This window comes from Blastomyces dermatitidis (genome assembly GCF_000003525.1).
Source record: "Blastomyces dermatitidis ER-3 genomic scaffold supercont1.4, whole genome shotgun sequence".
NCBI classification, from domain to species: Eukaryota; Fungi; Ascomycota; class Eurotiomycetes; order Onygenales; family Ajellomycetaceae; genus Blastomyces; species Blastomyces dermatitidis.
In genome coordinates this window covers 517,422-526,071 of record NW_025544777.1, presented here as the reverse complement: position 1 = coordinate 526,071, position 8,650 = coordinate 517,422, and the positions used below count along the sequence as shown (strand labels likewise).

At 30.0% G+C, this 8,650-nt stretch overlaps 1 pseudogene across 1 annotated transcript; it reads right to left on the bottom strand.

Annotated features, from left to right (window-relative positions):
* On the bottom strand, positions 1-89 carry BDCG_16812 (annotated as a pseudogene). Its single transcript has one exon. The product of its transcript is annotated as a tRNA-OTHER (tRNA).
* Between the last annotated feature and the right edge of the window lie 8,561 nt (positions 90-8,650).

Here is an 8,650-nt window from a genome sequence, read left to right as displayed (position 1 = left end):
TATCCCCTGCGGGTTTCGAACCCACGCGCCTTGGTTTCCCACGCCAAGGCGCTACCAGGTGGCCGCATTAACCATTCGGCCACCGGGGCAAAACTATAGTATTCTTAAAATACTCACTTCTCAGAGCCTTTATAATGTTTATTATCAACTGTGTATTTCTCACAGTGAGAGTAATATAGCTCTGATAAGTTATTATCTTAGTATTATCTAATAAATAATCAGTGTATATCTATATAAATGTGAATAATTAGAAAATATACACTTAAAAAGTGTGATCAGAGTGAACTCTGCTTAGATTAGACTGACTGTGTAACTGTGTCTGAGATCAGAATTAAACTTCATAGTTATTATATTATCTAAAAGCATTATGTCTGATCATGATTTGTGTTCATTATATTGATTTCAAATCTTATTATTTCAAATATTAAAGATCTCAGATTCACTTTTCAAATAAAAATCTAGTCTCAGATAAAGAATATATTTAAATTCTTAGTTACATTTTCATTCTGATCTCATTATTGAAAATGATATTAAATGAGACTATGAAATCATTTCTCACTTATATAATATCATAACATAGTGCTCATTTATTGAAAATTCAATAGAGAGTATTATTAAATATCATTACTTTTCTAAACATAGATTATAATTAATATCATTTTAATTAAAAAAAAAAATGTAAAATATAAGAAATAATAAAAAAAAAAAAAAAAAAAAAAAAAAAAAAGAAAAAAAAGAGAAAGAAAAAAAAGAAGAGAAAGAAAAAAAAAGAGATAGAAAGAGAAAGAAAAATAAAAAAAAAAAGAAAAGAAAAAGAAAAAAAATAAAAAATAAAAATAAAAAAAAATCAAGATTGCAGAGTCACAGTACTCTTAAAATACTTACTTCTCAGAGTCTTTATAATATTTATCATTAACTGTGTATCTCTCACAGTGAGAGTAATATAACTGTGATGAGTTATTATCTTAATATTATCTAATAAATAATCAGTATATATCTATATAAATGTGAATAATTAGAAAATATACACTTAAAAAGTGTGATCAGAGTGAACTCTGCTGTCACTTGAATAACATTAAGAACAGAACACTGAAATCAATGATTCTTCTCATTGATTTCATATACAAGATATATGAAGATGATCTTGAGAAATATAAGATTCTCTGACTTCTGATAGAAACAGATCTCATGAAGAGACTCTATTTTCATCATATCAGAGACTGAGTGTTATTAAAAAGTATTACTTTAATATACATGTACTTACTGCAGTAATTCACTCTCTGTGTATATAACTGAGAGTTACAGCTTTTTCACACTGCACAGCTCTCTCTGAGATACTATCACTGATTTACAACTCATACAGTCTCTCAGTTCAGCATGTGCTGTGTATATACAGCTCTGTGTACTGAGGCTGTGTTGATCATTATAACCTGGCATGATACTTACTTTTCACAGGCCATGTTTCATTTGATTGAGAGAAGAAGAGAACATGACTGCTGTTTTATTTAAGAGAGAATAAATAATTGAATCTATAGAAGATAATTTAATTTCTTCTATATTTAAAATTTAATTAATCTATACTCTTCAATTTAAGAGTTTCTGAGAGTGTTTTAATAGTTTTCATATCAGCTTGAAATTAGTGATTGATTGAAGAAGAGAAAAGAGAGAAGAAAGAAATGAGAATAACTTATCTTTATAATATGAAAACAGAGAATTGCTGTAATCATTTATTCTATTAATAAAGATCTGTTTTCTGCATGTATCTCTGATACAGATTATATAATAACTGTATATAAAGAATATCAACAGTGCATGTATTAAATGAAGATGATGTTGCTATGCAACACTGTAGCTGTTTCTGTACATTGCTGAAAGCTGTTAATATTTTCTTTAAGTCTCTTTATATTTAATAAGTCAGTAATATATTTCAATACACTCTCTCTTTCATTATCATCATTATTATCATTATTATCATTATCACTATTATCATCATCATTATCATCATTATTATCATTATTATTATTATATCATTTCTGACTGTCTCTTCTGTCTTCATTCTTCTTTAACACTTATCAAAATCAATCATGTCATTCTTCTTCAAATATTCTGCAGTTCTGTGAATCATCAAGGCGCGTGAGCGCTGTCACAGATTGAAGAAAGAGAAGAAGAAGACATTCAAGTGAGAAGAGACAGATTGTAAGACATGTTATAATGCCTTAAAGAGACTCTGTAAGAAAGTAGAATAATAACAATTTTAAGTAACACTTCTGATAGATTTAGACTGAACTAAGTATAGAAATAATATGAATGACACTGTCTGTGAGAGATTGAAGAAGAAGACAGTGAAGAGTTTCATACAGTAGTGATAGAATCAGAAGAAGTTCTGAGAATAATTTAAGACTAAGATGAAGAGAGAGAGAGAGAAGAAGAGTGTTACTGTAAATAAGTAATAATAGAAGAAGATTAAGAGAGTGTTGAAGTAAGAGACAAAGAAGTCAAAACTAGTAAGTTTTTTATTTATTAAGAGATAATGATTTTTAATAACACTTCTGTTCTCTAATTAATTAGCAGAAGCTGGCAGAGAAGAAGAGAATTAAGAACTTATTCAGGTCTTGAATGTGCTTCATGATTCAGAATATTGAGAAGACAGCTCTGCTCTCTGAGCATGTCAATCTGCTTACTGCTGAGATGAAACCTGAGACAGCAGATTAGAAAATGCAGGATTTTGAGATACAGGTTAACCTGGCTAAGAGAAAGCAGTGAGAACTCTTCTCTGAGAAGGCAGTGAAGAGAGATTTTGAGATAATTATCATCTCAGATGAGAAGGAGAAGAAGAAGAAGAAGAATGAGAAGTAAATTATGAAGAATAATAAGAAGAATGAGAAAGAGTAGAAAGATAATAAGTAGAAAAAGTTTTTTTCTTTTTATATTAGTTAGTTATTAGTTCATAATTATTAATAATTGAAATTAATTTTGAGTTTTTAAAAATTATTGTACAAGTTGTAATCAAGTCAGAAATACTATATATATATATATATATCTATAATGTATAAGTATCAACATTTTTTCAACATTGATATTTACAATTATTAATATATTTTTAATGATATCATCTGATAATGTAATTTAGTAACACTCTCTTTCACAATATTAATATATTTCAAGAAATATGACAGAGATTAATTAAGATTATTTATTTACTTTTATACATTGATGATATTCAATCTGAGTTAGTACTAAAATTATAACTAAGCTAAGAAATAAGATTATTTTCTCTTATATTAATTCTTCTTACACACATCAGTGATCAGTTATTGAAAATAAATTATCATCTTTCTTAAATTATTATTATATCTTCTGAATTCACTTCTTTCACTTCTTTTACTTCTATTGAAGATTCATAAACTCTTCAAGAAATCACTGTGAATCACAAAGTCTATGTTATTTATAATTCAATATAGAATGCTCTCTTTCAATTATAATGAATAATCACTTCATTCTTCACATTTGATTCCAGGTCACAAAATTTATAAAAAACTCAACACAAACACTGAGATGAACTATGAAATAATTATTAACAGATTATATTGTAGATTACTGAAGAGTTATCTCTCTGCTACAATCACTGTAACTTTATTCAGAAATATTCATTATGAACTGATCATGACTCTGAAGAAATTTCCTGACATCTGAAGTTATCAGAATGCAGATAATAAAAGAAAAATAATCAGAAAATTACTACTAAGCTGGTAAGTTACTCTACCAGGTAATGATTTTTGATAACACTAACTTTCTAATTTAAAGAAAATCATGTGAAAATGACTCTGTATCAGTACTCTGATTTCACAACTCTCATCTAATAACTTCTGTGAATAATTACTTTATATATATATATCTCTGAATCTTTCTCTTCAATCAATTAAAAACCCTGAATTCTGAACACTTCTTTAAATACTTAATTCAAATCTTCATATTTCACATCAATTCTGTCTTCAGTTCAATCTCAAGATATACTACAAAGTCAATATACAATATCTAGAATCAGAGTTGAAGAATCATCAAAGACTGTCTCTCACAGTGAATGCATGAACTAGTACAAACAATCTTGCATTTATAAGAGTTACATGTTATTACATTGATGAGAACTGAACTTATCAAGAGATATTAATTAAATTTGAATCATTGATCAGTAGTCATACTGAGAATTATATAACAGAGATATTAATGACTGTGATTAAAAATAACTATTAAGATATTAGTCTCAGTCTTCTTATAATTACAACTGATAATACTGTGAATAACTACACTATAATGAAGAGCTTGAAGCAAAAATTGACTTTGTATTTCTGAAATAATAAATAAGGTCATATTTTCTGCATTACTTATATGATTCAACTTATAATGTAAACACTGATAAAGAATCTTAATATTGAGATGAAGAATAATGAGATAACTGATTCTTGAGATGAGAATGAGATGAAAGTGATTACTCAAGTAACTTTTACATTCACTTTGTAAAAGATAATGTTTTTTGATAACACTTTTTAATATTACTTTTTGATAATACTTTTTGATAATACTACTGTTAATTTTGAATAGATTAACTAATAATTTAAATATCACAGATTTAAAACATTGATAATATGATTTGTATCTTCTCTAAATAATAATAATAATTTCATGATATTTAATAAATAAATAAATCAGTCACATCACTGAATATAATACAGAATATTAGAACACAGTGAAGTTCAATATATAAGATAACTATTCAGACTCTTTGATTGTGTCAGATAATTGATTATTGAGTGTAACACTCTAATCAGAAAAAGATTCAGATATTAAAACTTTCTGATATGAAGTAAACTCAGTTGAAATATGTGATTGATTTACTGTTTCAGTTTTATAAGATAATAAAGACAGTCTCAATCACTTATACACCAATACTTCAGTCAGTCTGATGAGTGTATAACAGTTTATTTACTTATCTTGAGAAGTAGTTGAATCACTCAAAAAGAAATTCAGTCTGAAATAATACTATAGTACAGACTATTATTACTGTAAGAAATAAACTAGCATATTACTACAGCAAAACTGAACAATCTTTTACAGAGTACTATACTATAGCAGCTCTACTAGATCTCTTCTGTCAAGTTAATATCTACACTTCTCAAGATTGAATAGAGAAGGAATAAGACTTATATATTAAATTAGTCTGAGACTATTATAATATCAACTATCAGAGATTTGAATAAGCAGATATTCAAGATATGAAGACAGTGATATATAATTCTCTAGTAAGTAATGATCTTTGATAATACTTCATATTACATAGAACTATAATACTAACTTTGAAACAGAACTTGCATACATTGATTACAACTGAAAATCAGGTAAAACTACATACTTATAAAACTGAATTTAACTGCTATCTTTAAGATGATTCAATGAATTTACACATTAAATCAATTCTAGAGTTATAAAAAATTGTTGAGAGTATATATTCAACTATTACACTGATGATATATGATATTCTCATAATTTCATTAGCAGAGATGAGAATGAAGTGAAAGTTCAACTCAAGTCAAGATATTTATTACTATCACTGAAGATAATTATAAGAAGAAATAATCAAGAAACTCATGATTATAAAACATAAAATTATCAGACAGTTTAATACCTCTGATCACAGTATATCAGAGAAGTGTAGTTTTCATAAGAAAGTGAAGAATAAACTTACACAAGAATGTATTTAGTTATTTCATGAGTGTTATCAATAATCATTACTAAATTCTGATTATATAAGTAATCACTGAATGAACTGAATAAGACTGATTTTAATCTTCAGTCTCAGTTTCATTCTGATTTTAGAAGAATGATCATCTTTCACAGTTTATTCTGAGAAATTACTTTCATTTCACTGTTCTTGAATTAAATCTGGTCATTTTTCATGCCATTTCTCTCAGAAATGATTCATTTTCAGATTTTTTTGAGGCTTGATCCTGGTGAGACTCACGTCAAGAAATGTATGAGACCAGATCAAATGAGATCAAATGTGAAATTCATGGTCCCGCCGGCCAGTCTAGCTTAGACTGTGTTGAATTGAGTGTCACAGATGAATATGTTGAAGACATATGAATCTTATTTGTATCAAAATCTACTTGTTATATTATTCATGCACTATCTAATATATCTATTTCATACAAAAGATAGAGCTATTTATAGTAAAATATATATGCGAGTCAAGAGAGCTAGCATAAGCGAGTATTAGATAAGCGTTGTAGTAAGCTGATAATGATGATGAGAAATATTATAGTAATACGATGTTGATAGTGTTCAGTAGTGTAATACGATGTTAATGACATTCAGTAGTGTATAACCTCTTTTTCCTAACAACTGACTGTGTAACTGTGTCTGAGATCAGGACCAGATTTTTTGATAGTCTCATTATCAATTCAACTGATTTCATTACACAGTTTTAACATTAGATAGTAAGTCTCATACTGTCTCAGTGAGACTTACTGTCTACTCTTATCACATTTTTCAAATGAGACTATGATTTTCACTTCTCAATTTAAATTATTTTTATTGCTTTAAATGACTTTAAATCTCATTTGAGTATTATCAAAAAGCATTACTTTTTAAAAAATTAAAAATAGTCTAAAAAAACCTTAAAATGTCTAAAAATAGTAACTTTATACCAAGAATAAGACTAAATGAAATCAAATGAGATCACTTTCTTATTTTTTTCAAGTCATGGTCTTATTTTGAGATTTAATATATAATTACTTTGCATGTTTTTTTAATAATTAGTTTCAGTAGAATTCATATTCAGAAATGTATGAGATCAGATTAAATGAAATTAAATATAAAATTCATAGTTCTAATGGTCAGTCTAGTGATGAGAGTGAGTTATTATTAATTTTAATAAGATTTCTCTATCACTTTCACTTTATATCTCTACTCTAATCTCATTTTATAACTCACTCTCTTATCATCTCTATCATCTCTATTATCTCTACACTTCTTTCACTCTGACTCTCTCTTATCACTTCTTATCACTTCTTATTATCTCTTATTACCTCTAACACCTCTATCATCTCTATCATTATCACTGTCTCTACCGCCTCGCAGCACTCTCTATTACTTTCACTCTCTATCTCTACTCTTATCTTATCATTCTACTTCTCTCTTATCATCTCTAGTATCTCTCTCATTTCTACTATCTCTATTATTTCTCTCTATCATCTTTTTCACTCTCTAGTCTCTCTATTATTATTATTATCTCTACTACTCTACTATCTCTTCTATTACTTTTACTATCTCTACTTCTCTCTTACTATCTCTATCATATTTTAATCCCTGTATTTATAGTATATACTGCTAAATACTCTGTAATAAAATCTCATATGATGTTATATATATCTCTTTGAATTTATGAATAAGATTGAATAGCTGACACTGCAGTCTGTACAGCTCTAATTAATCTGATAATAATGATGAAGATAATACAGAGTGAAAGAGAGTAGTAGAAGAAGTAGAGATAATAATAATGATAGAGAGAATAGAGACTGAAAGAGATGAAAAGAGTGATAACAGTGAGTGAAGATAGAGAATGAAAGTGATAAAGAAGATTATGAAAGAGTAGAGATAATGATAATGATAGAGAGAGATTACGGGGCAGTAGAGATGATAATAATGATAGAGAGAGTAGAAGTGAAAGAGGTGATAAGAGAGTAGAACTAGAGAGTGAAAGTGATAGAGAGGGCTATGAGATGGTAGATGCAGTGTTGGTGATAGAGAGGGTAGAAGGTGAAAGAAGTGATAAGAGGTGATAAGAGGTGGTAAGAGATGGTCCAGAGAGAGGGTGAAAGTGATAGAGAGGCGCAGAGCAGTAGAGGCGGTGGTGATGATAGAGGGGGCAGAGAGTAAGAGGTGGAAGAGGTAGAAGAAGTGGTAGAGATGATACAGAGTGATACAGAGTGGAAGAGAGTGATAGAGGGAGAGAGTAGAGGCGGTAGAGGCGGTGGTGATGATAGAGGCGGTGGTGGTGGTAGAGGAGGTAGAGGGTAAGAGATGAAAGGAGTAGAAGGGGTGATAGAGGTGATATGAGGTGATACGGAGTGGAAGAGAGTGATAGGGAGAGAGGGTAGGAGCGGTAGATGTGGTAGTGGTGATAGAGGGGGTAGAGGGTGAAAGGGGTGGAAGGGGTGGAAGGGGTGATAAGAGGTGGTAAGAGAGGGGTAGGGGGTAGTCCCGGGGGAGGGTGAAAGTGGTAGGGGGGCTGCGGGGCGGTAGAGGCGGTGGTGGTGGTAGAGGGGGTGGAGGGTAAGAGGTGAAAGGGGTAGAAGAGGTGGTAGAGGTGATATGAGGTGATACAGAGTGGAAGAGAGTGGTAGAGGGAGAGGGTGATAGGGGCGGTAGAGGTGGTGGTGGTGGTAGAGGGGGTAGAGAGTACGGGGTGGAAGGGGTGGTAAAGGGGGGGTAGAGAGTGGTCGGGGGGGAGGGTGGAAGTGGTAGAGAGGGCTGCGCAAGCAGAAAAGCGAGCGTAAGCGAGCATTTAATGCTTGTAAGAATAACTTATCTCTCTATATATTATAGAAAAACCAACTTTTCCGAGTAAAATGCCCTGTAACATGATCTCACATGG